The sequence below is a fragment of the Trichomycterus rosablanca genome, chromosome 14 (genome assembly GCF_030014385.1).
Source record: "Trichomycterus rosablanca isolate fTriRos1 chromosome 14, fTriRos1.hap1, whole genome shotgun sequence".
NCBI classification, from domain to species: Eukaryota; Metazoa; Chordata; class Actinopteri; order Siluriformes; family Trichomycteridae; genus Trichomycterus; species Trichomycterus rosablanca.
Genome location: NC_086001.1, coordinates 28,845,911 through 28,870,743, shown reverse-complemented (window position 1 = coordinate 28,870,743; position 24,833 = coordinate 28,845,911). Strand labels below are relative to the sequence as shown.

The following is a 24,833-nucleotide window of genomic DNA, read 5'->3' as shown; positions in this document are numbered from 1 at the left end:
GAGTCAAGTGAGCAGCAAATCATCGTAAATCCAGATATTGAAGCAAATCTGATAGTTTCCAACCACTGATGGTACCTCAAGCACCAGGTAGATCTGGTCAGCAGTCTCCACGACTTGGTACAAGCGGCACACGTGCTGATGATTGAGGTTCTTCAGGGCTTCGATCTCTATCCTCAAATCGGACAACTCATCCTGCAATGCTGATGAAACCGGAACAGTTTTATGACTTTTCAGATCAGAATTAGGAGAAACAAACGTTTGGAAACTGAGATGCGTCCGTCCTTAACAGACAGTTTTGCTGAAACTAACCCCGAGCTCTTTCTTCTCCAGGATCTTGATAGCCACTGAATGTGCCTGCCGAGCTTGACCGTCGCATAACCACCTGAAGAAAGATTGAATTAAAAAAAATATTGTCAGGTTTTAAAAGATGCACATCTGTGTTACACAAAGGCAGAGAGAAGACTGAAAGTAGTACCAGTTACCTGATCCAATGGTTTTGTAAACCTCATAGCACTTGTGCAGCTCACAGATGTCCTCAACCACACGTGACATTCCCTCTGTGGTGTCGTCTGTCTTGGGTACAGCGCATGGAACTTCTACCTGCTGCCCACAAGAGACATGTTATTATTATTACTGATTTGGCCTCTTCTTGTTTCATTCTACATGTATCTCATTCATGAGCAGAGGAACCCAAACAGCTACATCTGACTCTTCAGAAGGTCGTCACAGGTATCTGGAGCCAAGGGAGGATCCAGGGGAGGATCCGTAAAGCCAACATGACAATCGAGGTGGGTTCAAGTCTGGGGAATCAGGGGGTCAGGGTAGTACTCGGAAGTGTTGGTCATGCTCTTCCAACCAATGTGGGATGTTTCTAGCCTTGCTGGAAGATCCCATACACCACAGTGACCCAATAAAGTCCTGGTAGGTGGTTACAGGTATCTAGAGCCATGATGCTGCTTGAGGTGGTCCCACAGACGCTCAACTGGGTTTAAGTCTGGGGAATTAGAGGGCCAGGGTAGTACTCTTAAGTCTTGGTCATGCTCTTCTAGCCATGCTGGAAGAGCCCATCCGCCACAGTGACCCAATAAAGTCCTGTTTGGTCGTCACAGGTATCTGGAGCCATAAGAGGACCCAGGGGAGAATCAACACAGCAAACTGATACTCACCTGGTTCCCATCCGCTTTACGGTCGCCTTCGTAGACAGAACCGCAGTCTTCCTTTCCCAGCAGCTCTTCGACAGTGTGTCCGCTCTCAAAGCTGTCCGGGTTCGTGTTGGTCGTCTTCTCCTCTTGATGTTCTCCGTCGGTGGGTTCTCCTTCAGCATCTTCAACACAAGTATCACCAATGATGCTCCATGTGTCATGTGGACCAAAAATAAGGGTTTACATAAAGGTTCGGCGTACTCACCCTTGTTCTCGAGAGCATCGCAGACGACTTCTCCAGAACTGATCCCACCTACGAAGCCCAAGGGTTAAATATATAGTCACTAGAGTTTAATAGTGTCGGGCTTGAACGTGGTGGTGTTAAGGTTACCTGGAGCTTCAGAAGACACTTGTGGTCCCTGGGAGTCTGTCTGCTTGCTTGAGGAATCTGATTCCGAATCGTTCTTGTACCCGTCTGATTCCTGCTGATTTAGACGGATTAAACTGGTGTTACAGAGCCGAGAACCGAACCCCTCCCCTCCCGGAGTATAGTGGTGATGATAATTCACCTCGCTCTCGACTGTTTCTTCTCTCTCAGTCAGGTTCTGAATGGCGCTGATCCACGCCCGTTTACCTGCCTCACAGTCGGCCTGGAACGTACAGCTCCTGTACACACACGGTGATAGATACAGATTATATAGGATGCAGACAGATAGACAGATTGAGTAGATAAACAGATAGATAGACAGACATTCAGACAGACAGATGGATAAATAGTCTGTCTATCTACCTGTCTGTCTTTCTATCCATCATCTTGTCTATCTATCTTTTGTCTGTTTATTGATCATCTGTCTATCTCTGATGATTAATGATCTGGACTTACCTTGTGGGCGTGACCACCTGGAAGCAGAAGCGTCGCCCGGCGTCCTCGCAGCTCTGGACCGAACAGCGCTGCAGGTTTTCAGCCAGCACCGTGAAGTCACGCTGGGGGAATAGAACATAAAACCTTCTTATTTATACAGTCGATGATATAAACTTCAGTGAAATCGTCCAAGACGTAAACACGACGGGGGCGGTTAGGGGCGCATCCTGGCACAGAAGTCGACCTCTGCTGTGATGCGCCTGAATTATGAGGGGCGTAAGATTGCAGTGCATTATGGGTATTTCACAGGAGAGAGTCCAGGAGAGAGCTCATTTAGATCATGTAAAATCATGTGACCTACCTTAAACCTCTTCTTGTAGAGAAGCTGATCATTTTGTATGATGAACCACCGCCTGCACACATCAAACACATCGTATATACTGTATACATATACAGTGTATCACAAAAGTGAGTACACCGCTCACATTTCTGCAAATATTTTATTATATCTTTTCATGGGACGACACTATAGACATGAAACTTGGATATAACTTAGAGTAGTCAGTGTACAGCTTGTATAGCAGTGTAGATTTACTGTCTTCTGAAAATAACTCAACACACAGCAATTAATGTATAAATGGCTGGCAACATAAGTGAGTACACCCCACAGTGAACATGTCCAAATTGTGCCCAAAGTGTCAATATTTTGTGTGACCACCATTATTAGAACTGCCTTAACCCTCCTGGGCATGGAATTCACCAGAGCTGCACAGGTTGCTACTGGAATCCTCTTCCACTCCTCCATGATGACATCACGGAGCTGGTGGATGTTAGACACCTTGAACTCCTCCACCTTCCACTTGAGGATGCGCCACAGGTGCTCAATTGGGTTTAGTCCATCACCTTTACCTTCAGCTTCCTCAGCAAGGCAGTTGTCATCTTGGAGGTTGTGTTTGGGGTCGTTATCCTGTTGGAAAACTGCCATGAGGCCCAGTTTTCGAAGGGAGGGGATCATGCTCTGTTTCAGAATGTCACAGTACATGTTGGAATTCATGTTTCCCTCAATGAACCGCAGCTCCCCAGTGCCAGCAACACTCATGCAGCCCAAGACCATGATGCTACCACCACCATGCTTGACTGTAGGCAAGATACAGTTGTCTTGGTACTTCTCACCAGGGTGCCGCCACACACGCTGGACACCATCTGAGCCAAACAAGTTTATCTTGGTCTCGTCAGACCACAGGGCATTCCAGTAATCCATGTTCTTGGACTGCTTGTCTTCAGCAAACTGTTTGCGGGCTTTCTTGTGCGTCAGCTTCCTTCTGGGATGATGACCATGCAGACCGAGTTGATGCAGTGTGCGGCGTATGGTCTGAGCACTGACAGCTAACCTCCCACGTCTTCAACCTCTGCAGCAATGCTGGCAGCACTCATGTGTCTATTTTTTAAAGCCAACCTCTGGATATGACGCCGAACACGTGGACTCAACTTCTTTGGTCGACCCTGGCGAAGCCTGTTCCGAGTGGAACCTGTCCTGGAAAACCGCTGTATGACCTTGGCCACCATGCTGTAGCTCAGTTTCAGTGTGTTAGGGGAGCAGGGCTGTTAAATTTGGTGTTTTGGGTACAATTCTCTCATACTGGCCACTGGATATTCAACATGGCACCTCATGGCAAAGAACTCTCTGAGGATGTGAGAAATAGAATTGTTGCTCTCCACAAAGATGGCCTGGGCTATAAGAAGATTGCTAACACCCTGAAACTGAGCTACCTGTGGCGCATCCTCAAGTGGAAGGTGGAGGAGTTCAAGGTGTCTAACATCCACCAGCTCCGTGATGTCATCATGGAGGAGTGGAAGAGGATTCCAGTAGCAACCTGTGCAGCTCTGGTGAATTCCATGCCCAGTAGGGTTAAGGCAGTGCTGGATAATAATGGTGGTCACACAAAGTATTGACACTTTGGGCACAATTTGGACATGTTCACTGTGGGGTGTACTCACTTATGTTGCCAGCTATTTAGACATTAATGGCTGTGTGTTGAGTTATTTTCAGAAGACAGTGAATCTACACTGCCATACAAGTTGTACACTGACTACTCTAAGTTATATCCAAGTTTTATTTCTATAGTGTTGTCCCATAAAAAGATATAATAAAATATTTGCAGAAATGTGAGGGGTGTACTCACTTTAGTGATACACTGTATATATACAGTATATATATATATATATATAATATTGAGTGTATATATATAATATTGAGTGTATAAATATAATATTCAGTGTATATATATAATATTGATAATTATATATATTCCTAATATATATATATATATAATTCCTAATATATACACTAAGCATCAGTGTACAGACCTGTTCGAGGTTTTAAACACACTCCTGGTCCTCTTAAACAGAAACCCCTCCATCAGGAGCGCTTCCTCAGCCTCCGCGCCGGCCCCGTGACCCGGGTCGCCCCCGGAGGACGCCCGGGGAGGCGCCCCGCAACACAGCACACGCAGAAACCTCTGTCTCAGAGAAGCAGCCATCGTAAATGAGGAGAAAATCAAAATGCTGCTCCTGAAGAGCACAGGTCCACATTGTGATGTCACAGCGTTCCGAGGGAGCAGAGTGAATTTACCTTTACCATATATGGGCATGACTGGATTCATGTGACTGCACATAAACTGACTTTTTCCACTGTGGGACGGCTTCTGGTGGGTCCTGGGTTCAATTCCCGGGTGAAGTTTGCATGTTCTCCCCATGTCCTGGGGGTAACAGGGTACCCTAGGTATAAGTGTGTGTGTAACACACCCTGGTACTGACACCCCCCCATACCATGACACACCCTGGTACTGGTACTGAAACACCCCCATACCATGACACACCCTGGTACTGACACCCCCCCATACCATGATACACCCTGGTACTGACACACCCCCATACCATGACACACCCTGATACTGGTACTGACACACCCCCATACCATGACACATCCTGGTACTGGTACTGACACACCCCCATACCATGACACATCCTGGTACTGATACTGACACCCCCCCATAACATGACACATCCTGGTACTGGTACTGACACACCCCCATACCATGACAGACCCTGGTACTGACACACTCCCATACCATGACACACCCTGGTACTGACACACACCCATACCATGACACACCCTGGTACTGGTACTGACACACCCCCATACCATGACACACCCTGGTACTGACACACCCTGGTATTGACATCTCATACATGTGTATGATGTGTGATTGTGTACTGATGTGTGTGTGTGTATTACATGTGTGTAAAAGGTGTGTTTGTATTATGTGTGTGTATTACATGTGTGTATTATGTGTGTGTATAAAGTGTGTGTATAATGTGTGTGTGTATAAGGTGTGTGTATTACGTGTGTGTATAGGGTGTGTATTATGTGCATGTACAGTGGGGCCAAAAAGTATTTAGTCAGCCACTGATTGTGCAAGTTCTCCTACTTAGAAAGATGAGAGAGGTCTGTAATTTTCATCATAGGTACACTTCAACTATGAAAGAAAAAAAAAATCCAGGAAATCACATTGTAGGATTTTTAAAGAATTTATTTGTAAATTATGGTGGAAAATAAGTATTTGGTCAATAACAAAAGTTCAACTCAATACTTTGTAACATAACCTTTGTTGGCAATGACAGAGGTCAAACGTTTCCTGTAAGTCTTCACCAGGTTTGCACACACTGTAGCTGGTATTTTGGCCCATTCCTCCATGCAGATCTCCTCTAGAGCAGTGATGTTTTGGGGCTGTCGCTGGGCAACACGGACTCCACAAATTTTCTATGGGGTTAAGGTCTGGAGACTGGCTAGGCCACTCCAGGACCTTGAAATGCTTTTTACGGAGCCACTTCCTTCGTTGCCCGAGCGGTGTGTTTGGGATCATTGTCAAGCTGGAAAAGCCCGCCACGTTCAATCTTCAATGCTCTCACTGATGGAAGGAGGTTTTGGCTTAAAATCTCACGATACATGGCCCCGTTCATTCTTCCCTTAACACGGATCAGTCGTCCTGTCCCCTTTGCAGAAAAACAGCCCCAAAGCATGATGTTTCCACCCCCATGCTTCACAGTAGGTATGGTGTTCTTGGGTTCTTCTTCTTCCTCCAAACACGACGAGTTGAGTTTTTACCAAAAAGTTCCATTTTGGTTTCATCTGACCACATGATATTCTCCCAATCCTCTTCTGGGTTATCCATATGCTCTCTGGCAAACTTCAGATGGACCTGGACATGTACTGGCTTAAGCAGGGGGACACGCCTGGCACTGCAGGGTTTGAGTCCCTCTCGGCGTAGTGTGTTACTGATGGTAGCCTTTTTACTTTGGTGCCAGCTCTCTGCAGGTCATTCATCAGGTCCCTCTGTGTAGTTCTGGGATTTTTGCTCACCGTTCTCATGATTATTTTGACCCCACGGGATGAGATCTTGCATGAGGCTGTGGACAGGTGTCTTTTATACAGATAACGAGGTCAAACAGGTGCCATTAATACAGGTAATGAGTGGAGGACAGAAGAGCTTCTTAAAGAAGAAGTTATAGGTCTGTGAGAGCCAGAAATCTTGCTTGTTTGTTATTGACCAAATACTTATTTTCCACCATAATTTACAAATAAATTCTTTAAAAATCCTACAATGTGATTTTATGAATTTTTTTTTCTCATTTTGTCTCTCATAGTTAAAGTGTACCTATGATGACAATTACAGACCTCTCTCATCTTTCTAAGTAGGAGAACCTGCACAATCAGTGGCTGACTAAATAATTTTTGGCCCCACTGTATTGGGAACATTAACATTTCACTCAGGTGGAAAGAGTACTAAAATATTGTACTCAAGTAAAAGTACTATTACTTTAATTCATTTTTACTAACATCATACTGCAAATCTCATAACTCAAAACAAGTCAGGGTAGTAGTTTAAAAGTGACAGCAAGTCTGTGTCTGTTTCTGTTGTTTATTCTGAATTGTGTTTGTTTGTAAACTGTAAATTAGTTCTTAATCTGGTCGTGATGTTAGTGAATTAAACCTACATCTCTCTGATGGTCTGATCGATGAGCTGTCTGTTCTGACATGCTGCTTAAGCCCGGCTAGCTCGGTCGGTAGAGCATGAGACTCTTAATTTCAGGGTTGTGGGTTTGAGCCCCATGTTGGGTGAAAATATTCATTTAACATCTACTGAAACCAAAAGGACGTTCTTCCACTTTGTACAGCCGGTCTCCGGTGACTTATCAGGTGGATATTTGTGCTTGTAGGACTGTTGTTTACTGGATGTTTTTCAGTTACTTATTTCCACTATTCTGTGAAGCTACACGTTGTTGTGTCTCATATCCGTTTGATCAACAGGCAGTTTGTGCAATAAAGGGAACTCGTCCCTGGGTGGGCTCGAACCACCAACCTTTCTGTTAACAGCCGAACGCGGTAACCGATTGCGCCACAGAGACACACATTTTACATTTACATTTTCAGCATTTAGCAGACGCTTTTATCCAAAGCGACTTACACAACGAGCAGAACACGATGAGCAATTGAGGGTTAAGGACCTTGCTCAGGGACCCAACAGTGGCAACTTGGTGGTGGCGGGGCTTGAACCGGCAACCTTCTGTTTACTAGTCCGGTACCTTAACCACTAAGCTATCACTGGCCCTACACTGGCCCTACACACGCAGTGTTGTTTGTTAGTATTGGACGGTACACATTGGTCACATGACTAGCTAACGTTTACTTCAGGCTAATAAACACTGCAATTACACAAGGTTATATCAAACACAGTCATGGACATTTTAATGTCTCCAGTTCACCTCACTTGCATGTCTTTGGACTGTGGGAGGAAACTGGAGCACCCGGAAAAAACCCACATGGACACAGAGAGAACATGCAAACTCCATAATGATACCACATCCAAATATGCATGTCAACAAGTAGCGAGCAATCAAAGTTTGTGAGCTGATGTTCAGCAAAACAAAGAGTAAAATAAATAAATGAATCGGAGTGGATTTGGCTTGGATTGTTCTATAATGAGTTGGAAGTTAACCAATAAACTGGCCGGTTAGTTCAGTTGGTTAGAGTGTGGTTCTAATAACGCCAAGGTCACGGGTTCGATCCCTGTACAGGCCACACCCACTTCAAAGATTAAAGGTAGCATGGCTGAGAGAGTCAGGTGAGCATGTGCTGTGTATCAGGACTTTCTAACCTGAGTAATTTAATCACTGAAAGTAATAATACCACCCTGTTCTTCTACCATCTTTAATTCTGGCTTAATTTCACCTAATGAACGTGGCATGACCTTTATAAATGCTTACAATCAAATTTGTCAATGGCAAAAATAAGTGAAAAGAGAACTGCTGTGTAATTTAGTGAATTCTTGCACTGCACATGGCAGAAGACTAAAAGAAATTTAGAGCGTGTAGAATAAAAGTATTAGGAAAGTATGAGGTTAAAAGCTTCAGCTTTTATTTATTCTTAAAAGAAAAATACATGAACCTCAGTCATCTCACACGAAGATCTGTTCTGCTCAACAACAGTAAAGCTCTCCATCGTTTCTGTGTGGCAGCTCCATAACTGAAGGGCTGTCAGTGTAGAATCGGGTATGTGGGTATATGCCCTGTCAATTGCACACCGGCCGGTTAGCTCAGTTGGTTAGAGCGTGGTGCTAATAACGTCAAGGTTGCGGGTTTGATCCCCCTATGGGCCACACCCACTTTTGGACTTAAACTAACAAACAAGTGAGCCTTCTCTAACTAGCAGGTCCTATTGACCTGGGCTTCAAACGTTGTCTCTGACAAGTGTGAGATCTGTGTACTTTGTTCAGTGGAAGTAGTTTTATAGCTTTATAAAAACATTGTACTTACTTACTATTTCCATTCTTGCAGAAGTGTGGGTTTACCTTCCACTTCAATAGTGAGGCGTTGTCCAGCCCTGCTACACAAACTGTGTAGGCGGTCTCCCATCCAAGTACTGTGATTGAGTGACAGTGGGACCTAGTAGCGGTATTGGTCGCTCTTATTACATTTAATAGTAACACTTTAAATACTAAAATCTCTGAATTTCACTTCTACTCTTTTCTGTTCTTTCCTCTCCTGTTTTCTTCTCCTCTCCGATCTTCATTATTAATGATTTAGTCTTTTCATTCTGTTATGATTTATGAATAGAATTTCAGGTTACATGAAGAACTATTTTAAATTATTACCCACCCAGTCCTTTACATCTGTCTTCTATTGTCACTCCAGCTCAAGCCTACATACAAATACATGGACCGTGAGTTTATTTAACAACCGTGGACACATTTGCTGAAATCAAATTCGGATGGAATTTACAGTTTAACAAATACAGATATTTATCAATAAAGAAACACTTGTCTCCTGACCCCTCAACTTGTCTTGGTCAATTGGTCACCTCCATGATAAGAAAACACCTGAACTACCACAATAGTATTTATTTATTTTTAAATGTAATTTCAAAACATGTCAGTGCAGTCTGTATTAGGATTTAGATGAACTGGGTTTTATGCACTAGAAGATGGTGGGATAATTAAACGTAAATATGAGTATTTCTTTTAACAAAGGAGTTTAGCTACCACTAATTTGGTCTATAGATAAACACAAAGAACAAAGACTCATGATGATAGAACAATGCAACACTGTTCAGTCCACAGCCCTCCATTCACACCTTCTCATGTACATTCTGGTTGAGGACGGTTCATTATTTGCTAAGTGGAAATCATCTAAAGACTAGAATTTTGGAGTGTAGACCTAGAAGTGTTAAAGTAAGAGGCTATACATTTATGAAAACTTAGCATTCATAATATGAAGAATTTATGCAAACACCATAAAGACCAGGGTAAAATTCTTCCACAAAAAGTAAAAGTTGTTTATTAAAGTAGATTAAACTTGAATAAAGAATAAAACAGATTCAGATCTGAGGTTGGTACATTACACCACATTACATTTGATGATTAATGATCATACTCATACCATCATGTACATTTGATAATTGTAACAAAAACGTAACTTCTGTGTGACCGTACTGGTGTCTGTTAAAAATGCTGCTTCCAGTACAACTTCATCTGCACTATAAGCAGCAATATGGGTCATCCTCTTATGTGAATGCGCTGGTGTAGTGTACTTAAAGGATCTTCTTTTCACTAAAGTTCTTTTCAGACAGTGAACGGTGATACGACCTCTCTCCTGTGTGAATGCGCTGGTGTTGTTTGGAGAACATAATGTGCAATAAAATACTTCCCACACTCTTAACAGTGATGTAGATTTTCTATGTGAATACGCTGATGCCGTTTGAGATTATTTTCTTGAGCAAAACTCTTTCCACACACTGAGCAGTAATACGGTTTCTCTCCTGTGTGAATACGCTGGTGTACTTTAAGGGCACTACTTTGAGTAAAACTCTTTCCACACTCAGGGCAGTAATACGGTTTCTCTCCTGTGTGAATGCGCTGGTGTTTTTGAAGGGTACTATGTTCAGCAAAACTCTTTCCACACACTGAACAGTGATATGGTTTCACTCCTGTGTGAATACGCTGGTGTTGTTGGAGTTTACTCTGCTGATTAAAACTCTTTCCACACGCAGTGCAGTTATACGGTTTCTCTCCTGTGTGAATACGCTGGTGTACTTTAAGGGCACTACTTTGAGTAAAACTCTTTCCACACTCAGGGCAGTGATATGGTTTCTCTCCTGTGTGAATGCGCTGGTGTACTTTAAGGTCACTACTTTCAGTAAAACTCTTTCCACACTCAGTGCAGTTATATGGCTTCTCACCTGTGTGAATACGCTGGTGTTTTTGAAGGTTACCGTGTTGAGCAAAACTCTTTCCACACTCTGAGCAGTGATACGGTTTCTCTCCTGTGTGAATATGCTGGTGTTTTTGAAGGTGACCCTGATGAGCAAAACTGTTTCCGCACTCTGAGCAGTAATATGGTTTCTCTTCTGTGTGAATACGCTGGTGTTGTTTGAGATTACTCTGTGTAGTAAAACTCTTCCCACACTCCGAGCAGTGATGAAAGTTCTTCATGTTTATGCTTTGATAAGACTGTAGAAACTGTTTCCTTGGAAAGCAACAGAAACAAAGAAACAAGTCGATTAATTAGAATTACTTTTACTACATTAATACCACAATAATATTAAACTCTTCACCTAGTAATAAAAACATTAACTTCACTTCACGTCTAAGTGAGAATCTGAATTCAAAGAACATCAGGATAAAATACTTATAAATACTGCAGATATTAATAATTAAATAACTATAAATAACTTGATATAAATAAAGATATAAGAGATCTGACTTTCTCAACATCAGTCCTGCACCAAGCAAATCTAATCCAGTTCATGACAGGACTAATAATGAGCTCACAAGTGTAAATCTTTGGTGTGCTGGGAGTAAAAAAGGCTTCATAAAACACCACAATTATGAGCATGAAGCTATTTTAAACAGTCTGAATATATTAACCTGATAATATTAAATAACATAATAAAATAAAAAGAACAACAAATGCAACATAAATGTAAAAGAAACAAACAAGAAAACCCTTTACCTTCCTGTTAGAATCCTGGCAGCTACTTTAACAAAGCTGGTGTCTCCAGCAGGTCGTTTCTAATGAAGAACGTGCAGAAGATCCTTCTTACCAAGTGACTCAGCTACAGGTCTAGAGTTTAGTCCTTAAATAGAGCTGAGGACAAAGACCCAAGACCAGTTAAAAGCTCTGCATTGGTCAATCATCAGACAACTATTCACACCTTCTTGTGTGAAGTACTAGCTCATTATCTATGGAACGTGTGCAAATGAAGTAGATGGAGCCACAAAGCATGATGGGTGAAGTCAAACTATACCTATTTATCTCAGAAGAGAAGTTATTTACATTTAATCCTAAACACAAACAAGGAATTGAAAGGCTATTCTGTAAAGTGAAATGACATGAACTTAGATAAAGCTTTTATGATAAGAATCTAAGTCATGTAAAATGCTGTATGTATATTTGTGTGAATTAGTTTCTACTGTATATGAGGAACAATAAGAAAACTATAAGAGGAAACACCCACCTATAGATTTATCTGTATTTATGGTGTAGAAATATGTGAACTGTTGGATGTTGGCTCAATTTTTAACCATGACTGAATTTGTAAACAAGCCTAATTAGGCGGGAAAATCATGAGAGTTGCCAGGTTCAGCAAAATTATCCAGCCTAATGTCTGGTCTAAAATCAACCCTGAAGCTGAAACTAGCCCAGAATTCAGGGTGTCACAGATATTGGTGAAATGGCAAATGATCGATCAGTACTACTGGTGAATCTTTTATTATGAATAATATAATTTTATTTTACATTCCTATTGATACTTTTTATGATGTATTTTGTTTACATTGGTATTACAGCTAGTAATATTTTGTCATTAAACTATTAGTCATTTTATTGATTTTTTATAATCGTTTTAGATCTCATAAAATAACTTTTAATAGTAACACTTTAAATACTGAAAGCTCTGAATTTCACTTTTACTCTTTTCTGTTCTTTCCTCTCCAATCTTCATTATTAACTAATGATTTATAAATAGAATTTCAGGTTACATGAGGAACTATTTTAAATTAGGCAGATGCTATCTGCACCCTGGTGTAAACAGCAAAGTGTACAGTTTGCACCCTGTTGTAAATGCTATTTACACCTGGGTCCATTTACACCATGTTTTACGGTACAGATCACATGGTCTATGCTCAAAGTTTTATGCACATTTAAACACTGTTTTTTGGTACCCTTAAACTTTATAATAAAGGTCTTTTATATTGTCACATTTCTAGACTGTATTTAGAAATGATACATCAGAATAACTTGATATTAACTGAGTGACATCTACAGGTGGTGTACTATGTGGAATTGTTCTGTGGAAACAAGTAGATTCCTTTTAGTAACAATAACAATTCATGTAATCAAGATTATTTCATTTAATAACAATCTAAATTAAAACGGAAATGAGCTTGGATTACATTTTAGTTGACTTTAAATTTAAAGCAAAATCATAATGTCCAGTTATTACCAAACCTTTTATTTTAAACCCTGAAATTCTATCCTAAATAGTTCCACCAGATGCTTTTACCGTAATGTTTAGTATACACACATCTTCACAAACAATGTGGGAGCTGATTTGATTGAGCATTTTGAAGTGGAGGCTTGACCGCAGTAGTAAATCAAACAGTTCACAGACACACAAGTGCACAGTAAATATTTCTACACCATAAATACAGATAAATCTATAGGTGGGTGTTTCCTCTTATAGTTTTCTTATTGTTCCTCATATACAGTAGAAACTAATTCACACAAATATACATACAGCATTTTACATGACTTAGATTCTTATCATAAAAGCTTTATCTAAGTTCATGTCATTTCACTTTACAGAATAGCCTTTCAATTCCTTGTCTGTGTTTAGGATTAAATGTAAATAACTTCTCTGCTCAGATAAATAGGTGTAGTTTGACTTCACCCATCATGCTTTGTGGCTGCATCTAGTTCATTTGCACACGTTCCATAGATAATGAGCTAGTACTTCACACAAGAAGGTGTGAATAGTTGGCTGATGATTGACCAATGCAGAGTTTTTAACTGGTCTTGGCTCTTTGTCCTCAGCTCTATTTAAGGACTAAACTCTAGACCTGTAGCTGAGTCACTTGGTAAGAAGGATCTTCTGCACGTTCTTCATTAGAAACGACCTGCTGGAGACACCAGCTTTGTTAAAGTGGCTGCCAGGATTCTAACAGGAAGGTAAAGGGTTTTCTTGTTTGTTTCTTTTACATTTATGTTGCATTTGTTTTTCTTTTTATTTTATTATGTTATGTAATATTATTAGGTTAATATATTCAGACTGTTTAAAATAGCTTTATGCTCATAATTGTGGTGTTTTATGAAGCCTTTTTTACTCCCAGCACACCAAAGATTTACACTTGTGAGCTAATTATTAGTCCTGTCATGAACTGGATTAGATTTGCTTGGTGCAGGACTGATGTTGAGAAAGTCAGATCTCTTATATCTTTATTTATATCAAGTTATTTATAGTTATTTAATTATTAAGATCTGCAGTATTTATAAGTATTTTATCTTGATGTTCTTTGAATTCAGATTCTCACTTAGACGTGAAGTGAATTTAATGTTTTTATTACTAGGTGATGAGTTTAATATTATTGTGGTATTAATGTAGTAAAAGTAATTCTAATTAATCGACTTGTTTCTTTATTTCTGTTGCTTTCCAAGGAAACAGTTTCTACAGTCTTATCAAAGCATAAACATGAAGAACTTTCATCACTGCTCAGAGTGTGGGAAGAGTTTTACTACGCAGAGTAATCTCCAACAACACCAGCGCATTCACACAGGAGAGAAGCCATATCACTGCTCAGAGTGTGGAAAGAGTTTTACTACGCAGAGTAATCTCAAACAACACCAGCGCATTCACACAGGAGAGAAGCCATATCACTGCTCAGAGTGTGGAAAGAGTTTTGCTCAACAGGGTAACCTTCAAAAACACAAGCGTGTTCACACAGGAGAGAAACCATATCACTGCACTGAGTGTGGAAACAGTTTTGCTGAACATGTTAACTTAAAAAAACACCAGCGTGTTCACACAGGAGAGAAACCGTATCACTGCTCAGAGTGTGGAAAGAGTTTTGCTCAACATGTTAACCTAAAAAAACACCAGCGTATTCACACAGGAGAGAAGCCGTATCACTGCTCAGAGTGTGGAAAAAGTTTTAATGCGCAGAGTAATCTCCAACAACACCAGCGTATTCACACAGGAGAGAAACCATATCACTGCTCAGAGTGTGGAAAGAGTTTTGCTCAACAGGGTATCCTTCAAAAACACCAGCGTGTTCACACAGGAGAGAAACCATATTACTGCACTGAGTGTGGAAAGAGTTTTGCTGAACATAGTACCCTTCAAAACCACCAGCGTATTCACACAGGAGAGAAACCGTATTACTGCACTGAGTGTGGAAAGAGTTTTACTCAAAGTAGTGCCCTTCAAAAACACCAGCGTATTCACACAGGAGAGAAACCGTATCACTGCTCAGAGTGTGGAAAGATTTTTGCTCATGAAAATAGTCTCAAACGGCATCAGCGTATTCACATAGAAAAACTACATCACTGTTAAGAGTGTGGGAAGTATTTTATTGCATATTATGTTCTCCAACAACACCAGCGCATTCACACAGGAGAGAGGTCATATCACCGTTTACTGTTTGAAAAAAACTTTAGTGAAAAGAATATCCTTTAAGTACACCACAACAGCGCATTCACATTAGAGGATGACTCATACTGCTGCTTATAGTGCAGATGAAGTTTCACTGGAAGCAGCATTTTTAACAGACACCAGTATGGTCACACAGAAGTTGATCATTAATCATCAAATGTAATGTGGTGTAATGTACCAACCTCAGATCTGAATCTGTTTTTGTTCTTTATTCAAGTTTAATCTACTTTAATAAACACAGAACAACTTTTACTTTCAAGTGGAAGAATTTTACCCTGGTCTTTATGGTGTTTGCATAAATTCTTCATATTATGAATGCTAAGTTTTCATAAATGAATAGCCTCTTACTTTAACACTTCTAGGTCTACACTCCAAAATTCTAGTCTTTAGATGATTTCCACTTAGCAAATACTGAACCGTCCTCAACCAGAATGTACATGAGAAGGTGTGAATGGAGGGCTGTGGACTGAACAGTGTTGCATTGTTCTATCATCATGAGTCTTTGTTCTTTGTGTTTATCTATAGACCAAATTAGTGGTAGCTAAACTCCTTTGTTAAAAGAAATACTCATATTTACATTTAATTATCCCACCATCTTCTAGTGCATAAAACACAGTTCATATAAATCCTAATACAGACATTAAAATTACATTTAAAAATAAATAAATTCTATTGTGGTAGTTCAGGTGTTTTCTTATCATGGAGGTGACCAACTGACCAAGACCAATTCAGAGGTCAGGAGACAAGTGTTTCTTTATTGATGAATAAATGTATTTGTTAAACTGTAAATTCCATCCGAGTCCTCTGTGTGATGAGAGTTTGGTTTTGAATCTGATGTCAGCAAATGTGTCCATGGTTGTTAAATGGGACTAAACTCACGGTCCATGTATTTGTATGTAGGCTTGAGCTGAAGTGACAATAGAAAGTGTATGTAAAGGACTGGGTGGGTAATAGTTAAAGATAGTTCTTCATGTAACCTGAAATTCTATTCATAAATCATAAGAGAATTAAAAGACTAAATTGTTAATATATAATATATATCGTTAATAAAGAAGATTGGAGAGGAGAAGAAAACAGGAGAGGAAAAAACAGAAAAGAGTAGAAGTGAAATACAGACCTTTTAGTATTTGAAGTGTTACTATTAAATGTTACTATTTAATACAATTACTAAGGTTTAGATGCGCACTAAAACGTTAAGCATACCGTAAAACAGAGTTTAAATGCGCACTAAAATTTGCAGTACAGATAGAGCGACCCAGCTTTTTTAAATTCCAGAAGAAAAAAAAAAGATGTAAAGCAAATCCAGCTCTCAGTTTTAACCTCAAAAGGGCTTCAAAAATCTCTTCTCTAGCAAAGCTACCTCAATAAAAAAAACAAGAATGGTTGAATCCAGATGATTTGTTGTGGTGTTTTGTACTAAATGCAGGTGAAAGAGGATCAGCAGCAGCAGCTGAGCGGTGTGTGTGGTTCTCTGTGTGTTTTGTCTCTGTTTCAGGATCTTTTATTTGAAAAGCTGCGTGTAGAACAGAGAAAGTAAAAGACGACACACAGCGGAGTGAAAGGCTGAACGACGGATGTCTATAAGAAGCAGCTTGTTTACAGCGTCTCTCGCTTACGGCCACACCACCCTGAGAACACCCGATCTTGGAAGCTTTCATCCACACACACCCACCTTCACTCCAAACCTCCTGTTACACACTGACCCAGCGGCTTTTTCTTCATCAAAGCTACACAATGAGACAAAGATCAGCTCATACTTTCATTCTTACTACAGTAAAACACATTCAACTGACTTTTAAATTGAGGTTAAAATGTTGTAGTGTTGTAATGTTCTAGTGGTGCTAGAAATTAAAATAAATTAAAATAAGTGAAATGTTTATTTTGTACTTTGGTTTTATATTATTTGTACAAACATTTGTTTTATGCAACTTTAAACCTGTAATAAAAGATGAACATTTGAAATGTGTCTTTATTTGCTTTAACTAAGCTGAAGTTTTTAACAGGGACAAAAATGACAGTTTGTGTAGCAGGGCTGGACAACGCCTCACTATTGAAGTGGAAGGTAAACCCACACTCCTGCAAGAATGGAAATAGTAAGTAAGTAAAATTTTTTTATAAAGCTATAAAACCACTTCCACTGACCAAAGTACACAGATCTCACACTTGTCAGAGACAACGTTTGAAGTCCAGGTCAATAGGATCACATACCTGATTCTACACTGACAGCCCTTCAGTTATGGAACTGCCACACAGAAACGATGGAGAGCTTTACTGTTGTTGAGCAGAACAGATCTTGTGTGAGATGACTGAGGTTCATGTACAGTATTTTTCTTTTAAGAATAAATAAAAGCTTTTAACCTCATACTTTCCTAATACTTTTATTCTACACGGTCTAAATTTCTTTTAGTCTTCTGCCATGTGCAGTGCAAGAATTCACTAAATTACACAGCAGTTCTCTTTTTATCTGTTAACCGAAAGGTTGGTGGTTTGAGGCCACCCAGGGACGAGTGACTTTTATTGCACAACCTGTCTGTTGATCAAACGCAACAACGTGTAGCTCCACAGAATAGTGGAAATAAGTAACTGAAAACATTCAGTAAACGACAGTCCTACAAGCACAAATATCCACCTGATAAGTCAACGGAGACCGGCTGTCCAAAGTGGAAGAACGTTATTTTGGTTTCAGTAGATGTTAAATGAAGATAGTCGCCCAACGTGGGGCTCGAACCCACGACCCTGAGATTAAGATTCTCATGCTCTACCGACTGAACTAGTCAGGCTTAAGCAGCACATCAGAACTTTGCTAACATCACGACCAGATTAAGAACTAATTCACAGTTCACAAACAAACACAATTTTAAATATAGCAATAAGAACTAAATGTAAAAGTGTAAGTTAGTCGCGTCTTTCTGCTCATACTGAGTATTACTGTGGGTCACTGCATGTAGGAGACACATGGAGCGCAGTATGGTAGGTGAACTATAGGGCACTAGGACCCAGCAGCACTACAATGAACAGAGTGACAGTGGGATCTAGCGGTATTGGGACTCTTATTACAGGACGCTGTTTCTGCTGCTTGTTATTAAACTCACCTGTGGATCATTTGAGTGGAGAAAACGTGCTGAGTTCTTGTTGTGTTCTTGTGTTTTATTGAGTTTTCTTGTTAGAAAAGAGATTTATGAAGCTTTTTGAGGGTGAATCTGGGTGCTGCATTTGTTTTAGATCTTCTGGACTTGCTCAGTCGCGCTATTTCTACTTAATAAAGTTTTACGGTACTGATCACAATAGGCTTGTTCGACTTAACCCGGTGCTGCGCAGACCGATCGCCGCCTGGCTCGCTACGGTGCACGTTTAATCTTAACAACTTTTTACTTAGCAAAAAGTAAGCAGAAAGTCTATTAATGAGTTTTGGATTAAGATAGAGAACAATTTGGAAATGGAAACTGTTAGGTAATGTTATCTAGTGAGTTTCAGGTTAACTGGTAGTCTGAACTGAAACACTTCAGGTAGTTAGCTAAAAGGCTAACAGTTTCTAGCATTAGACAACAGCCGCTAAATAATTGAAGCTCACTGAATACTGTGGATAACGTTAACTTAAAAGCTACAATAAGCAACAAGAACAACAACAACAATAATAGTAATACTGTACAATAATAAGCAACAGACGACCTACCATCTCTGACTACATCCACAAGGTGGACCAACAAAGCAGGTGTGTATAATTTAAGAGTGGACAGTAAGTGGACATGGTATTTGAAGTCTGATCCACTCATACCAGCACAACACACACTAACACACCACCACCATGTCAGTGTCACTGCAGTGCTGAGAATCATCCACCACCTAAATAATACCTGATCTGTGGTGATCCTGGGAGTCCTGACCATTGAAGAATAAGGTAAAAGAGGGCTAACAAACTATGCAGTGGAACTGATGGACGACAGTGGAACTGTAGAGCTACAAAGTGCTTCTATAGATAGATAACTTTATTAATCCCATAGGGAAAGTCCGTAAATAGTTAGTAAACTATATGGTTATGGAGCTTATAGAAAAAGAGTATACATACAACCAGAATCAGAATACTTTCTTGATCCCAGAGGGAAATTGCAGAAGGAGGTGGTTTTAATGTTATGGCTGATCGTATATAATTTTATAACCCAAAAATTGTCCCTTGTATTTTTTGTAGATATTCAAGTGTCCACTACCATCACTGAGCCACATTTGCTTATTCACCTCTCATACATGAGTAAAAACTATGAACACTACTCTGCAGCATCTAACAGCCGGCGTAGATCATCAGCCAAGGTCACAAGATCCAGCAAGAAGGTTCTGGGTTTGATCCCCAGGTGGGGCGGTCTGGGTCCTTTCTGTGTGGAGTTTGCATGTTCTCCCCGTGTCCGCGTAGGTTTCATCCGGGTGCTCCGGTTTCCGGATATACAGGGGTTGGACAAAATAACTGAAACACCTGTCATTTTAAGGCTAAATTGGAGCAGTCTGGTGGCCAATCTTCATTAATTGCACATTGCACCAGTAAGAGCAGAGTGTGAAGGTTCAATTAGCAGGGTAAGAGCACAGTTTTGCTCAAAATATTGCAATGCACACAACATTATGGGTGACATACCAGAGTTCAAAAGAGGACAAATTGTTGGTGCACGTCTTGCTGGCGCATCTGTGACCAAGACAGCAAGTCTTTGTGATGTATCAAGAGCCACGGTATCCAGGGTAATGTCAGCATACCACCAAGAAGGACAAACCACATCCAACAGGATTAACTGTGGACGCAAGAGGAAGCTGTCTGAAAGGGATGTTCGGGTGCTAACCCGGATTGTATCCAAAAAACATAAAACCACGGCTGCCCAAATCACGGCATAATTAAATGTGCACCTCAACTCTCCTGTTTCCACCAGAACTGTCCGTCGGGAGCTCCACAGGGTCAATATACACGGCCGGGCTGCTATAGCCAAACCTTTGGTCACTCGTGCCAATGCCAAACGTCGGTTTCAATGGTGCAAGGAGCGCAAATCTTGGGCTGTGGACAATGTGAAACATGTATTGTTCTCTGATGAGTCCACCTTTACTGTTTTCCCCACATCCGGGAGAGTTACGGTGTGGAGAAGCCCCCCAGACTGTTGCATGCCCAGAGTGAAGCATGGGGGTGGATCAGTGATGGTTTGGGCTGCCATATCATGGCATTCCCTTGGGCGCGTCACTGCCAAGGACTACCGAACCATTCTGGAGGACCATGTGCATCCAATGGCGGTGCCGTGTATCAAGTCAAGTCAAGTCAAGTCACCTTTATTTTTATAGCACATTTAAAAGACAACGTGTGTCAACCAAAGTGCTGTACATTAAAATCAGTTATAAATACCACTCAACTATGCAACATTTAACAAATAATTAACATACATACAAAACAACATACATACGCACCAACATATAAACATGTAAATCAAATAAAACCACAAATGGACTCAAATGCCAAAAAAACAAACAAATTACTTTTCAAATTTAACTTAAATGCATCTATTGTGTGGGACTCCTTTATGAAAAGTGGAAGACTGTCACCCTTGAACCTCATTTTGAGAGCGTGGAATAGGTAAGAGCAGCTGGTTGGAAGATCGTGGAGCTTGTGGAGTGGAGTGAACACAGAGATATCAGGATGACAATGCACCAATACACACAGCAAGACTGGTGAAAGATTGGTTTGATGAACATGAAAGTGAAGTTGAACATCTCCCATGGCCTGCACAGTCACCAGATCTAAATATTATTGAGCCACTTTGGGGTGTTTTGGAGAAGCGAGTCAGGAAACGTTTTCCTCCACCAGCATCACGTAGTGACCTGGCCACTATCCTGCAAGAAGAATGGCTTAAAATCCCTCTGACCACTGTGCAGGACTTGTATATGTCATTTCCAAGACGAATTGACGCTGTATTGGCCGCAAAAGGAGGCCCTACACCATACTAATAAATTATTGTGGTCTAAAACCAGGTGTTTCAGTTATTTTGTCCAACCCCTGTATATATACGTATATATATTGTTCACTTTTATAATTATTATTCTTATATGCAATTATGTTATTTTCTATATTTAATATTCATATAGATGTCATTTTGGTTCACTTTTATAATTCGTCTTATTTATAATATTCTGATTATTATTAATTACTTGCTGCAGTTATCTTAATAAAATACTTTCTGCTGCACAATCTGTAGTTAATCTGTAGCATAAATCTACTATTTTATCTATGCGGATGTGAAAGGAGAAGAAAACGGTAAATAAATGGTATCGTAGTGTTGCGGGGGCTATTCCGGCCCAGTTATGGGAGAGTCGGCGGAGATCTGGCATCCGGATTTGGGCCAGTGTATTCTGCCCGATTCTGGGCAGTCATTCAAAAAGAGTCAGAGCCGACACGGACTGCCGGCACTGAACCAGATGCGGCAGGCTCGGCTGACAGGAGCTGCGCCGGAAGTGGGCCACAATTACAAGGCTAGCTGGGTAGTGACTCATACTGGCCACATTGGTGAGCATACTGAAGTTTACTGTTTAACAATGCATCTATAAAATACAGTGGCATGCCAACATTTGGGCACCCCGGTCAAAATTACTGTTACTGTGAACAGTTAAGCAAGTTGAAGATAAAATTATCTCCAAAAGGCATGAAGTTAAAGATGACACAAAAACATTTTTTTATTATGTCTCTACAATGAATTACATCTTGGTTGTGAGGTTGTAGTGAATGCTGTTCATCATCCTCTTCATCCTGCACATCATCGCCATGGTCTCCTGGCTCCAAGCAAACACTGTGTAGAATGCAACAGACACTGCTGAGCTGATGGACTGGACATTCCTCATGTGCAGGCATCGGAGTCTCCTAAACTTTGCCGAAGGCATGCTCAATGACCACACGGCCAGTGTTTAGTTTTCTATTAAAGCGCTTCTGCCTAGCTGTCAAGTGCCCATTGTCTCTGTAAGGCCTCATCAGTTGGGGCAATAGAGGGTAGGCTGAATCCCCAATTATATACATCCCTTGTGGGACCATGGACAGGGGATCTTCTTCCAAAAGAAGAGCAACCTCTGTGAGGCGAAAGGCTCTGGCATCATGCCAGCTACCAGGATGACCCACGCTGATGTGGGTGAACTGCCGGTGACTGTCACAAAATCCAGTGAGAATGATAGAATAGAACTGTTTCCTGTTAAAATATGACAGGGGGTTGTCACAGTGTGGCTTCTGAATATGAATGTGGCATCCATCTACTGCACAGATAGTGTTTGGAAATCCAGCTGCTTGAAAGCCTAACAAAGAATTGTGCAGGGTTTGTCCTAAAGGCCAGGAAATGTGGTGTGCCATGTGTGTATTTACCAGAGTACAAAACTCATGGAGATGTTTGGCAAGAGTGGATTTTGTGATATTGAATCTGTCTGAAATACCCCTATATATATGACTCCTGGTTCAACAGTGTCCATAGACAGGCTAGGACACTCTTTGTCAGTGGCAATTTTGTCAGCTGTGGATTCATATAGACGGGGCCAATGGTGCTTATAAGATCCTACATAGTAAGTGAGAGAATAGAAGGTTATCATATCGTACCTCCACTTGTCCTTTGGAGAGTCTGAAATGACCTCTAAATTCTGAGAGACTATAGAAGAGGACAACATCCTCTACAAAATGTATTTTTGGAACAAGCCTAAAGAAGGGTAAATGTGATTAAGTCCTTACGTAGACAATATAATTAGACAGTTTGGACTTTAAGCCACTTTGACACAATATAATTGCAGTCTATTTACCATATACACAACCATAATGATTAAGGTCTGATTGAGTGCACTTTATAATTTCCATCTGATTATTTCTAGAACACTTTTACGTACATTGTTTATCATATTCACTAATTCTACCTTGAACAAACCGTATATTTGGAATTATGTATTCACACGTTTTCATGTGAAATGTTTCAATAAACAGTCTTGAAAAATAGGCTACTTAGTTTAGGTCTATTCATTTAAATTGTTGTAGACAAATATTTTAATCTATTCAATAACATAAATATGTTTTTGATAACATGTTTGTTAGAACTTTTCTTTTTCACCAATCTACAAGATAAATGAATGATGAGTAAAACTATATTTATTTACAGATTTTACAGAAACTTGGGTGTGTTCGAAAAGCTAGTGTGCTGTCTACATAGGCAGCATTTTACGTCATCCTGTGCGCGCTCCCGAGAAGGAGGCTGTTCGAAATCCTAGATGCCTTAAAATCCACACTTCTGAGGCCATCTTATTATTTCAATGTTATTTTGGCTCAAGAACGAGTGAGCATCGGACGCTGCCTTAGTGATCAAGACAATCCCAGCATTCATGGCTGACAGGGCGGAGAAACTAATGGAGTTATTTTCAAACGTAAATAAAATATTACTGATTTTTAACTTGTATAAACTTGTACCGAGTGTTTTTATTTGCAAGTTCGGGCTTGTCAGGAAATTTAACCGTTATCGGTACATGAAGGGAGATGTTATTGACGGTAGCGTGCTGTGCTACCTCAGTTTATTGGTTTTAATGGCGAGATGCTAAATGCTAAACGCGAAATGCTAAACCCGACTTTTAAGTCACTGACTTATTAGAATCCTCTCTACTAAGTCAGCTGCCTATGTAGACAGTAAGACAGCAAGGCAGCTCCCTAGGTTTTCGAACACACCCTTAGTTTGACACTTTATGGTCATCTACTGTATATTCACCACTATGGATTTGGAAAACAAACGCTGGGTTTAACCTGCTCAATGATCAAGAATGTTTAGTTCGATTTCACGCAAAAGCAGAGCGATTTCTACTGCATTCACTTCATCAGACACGAAGAACGCAAACACCGCGAGATCCGCTGTAGCTCACGTGGGTTGCAGGTGGCGACTGTCCGACTTGACGGCTTTCTTTTAACCTCCTCCCCCAACTGCAACCGGCAGCTCTCGCTGACCACCAAGGCGAGGTGCAGTTCATCTCGAACAAGCCTAATAAGTTTATCAGGTGAAACCGGATATGACGCACCGGAGATTGCGCAATACATCGTGAAGGCGCATTGTGCTTCAATGGCATCTCAGGTAATGTGAAGCTTTACAAAATCTTTTTCCATATGTCTAATTGCATTCTAGTCATGATGTTTATCTTATTATATTGTTTAATATAGCTCTTTAGTTGAATAATATTCAAGTTTTATTGTTGTGCATGCTTTATTTGTTTAAAATAGCTAACGCTAATTCGCGCGTGCTAATGCTAACGCTAACGGCGGACCTGCTTATAGTGATTTATTTATTAACATCTTTCCAGGGTTTCTGTGAATCATATTAAAGTCTTGAGGCAGATTTTAATAGATTGCCGTTGGCTGACTGTATATTAAGTCCGGCTGCGCTATGTGTGATAACGTTGCACTGCCGTGGTGCTAGCTGGTGCTAAGCTAGTCAAGTTCAACAGCCAGTATTCTCAACTTGTGGCAGTAAGATTCTTTCCCGAAAGGTAAAAATGGCTTAAATTACTTCATACGGAAGTATATTAGAAGAAGGTAGGAAATAAA

General features: G+C 40.5%; 1 pseudogene; it reads right to left on the bottom strand.

Moving 5' to 3' along the window:
- The window catches only part of LOC134326772 (zinc finger protein 850-like), a 244,743-nt pseudogene that overhangs the window by 142,394 nt on the left and 77,516 nt on the right, over nt 1-24,833 (bottom strand).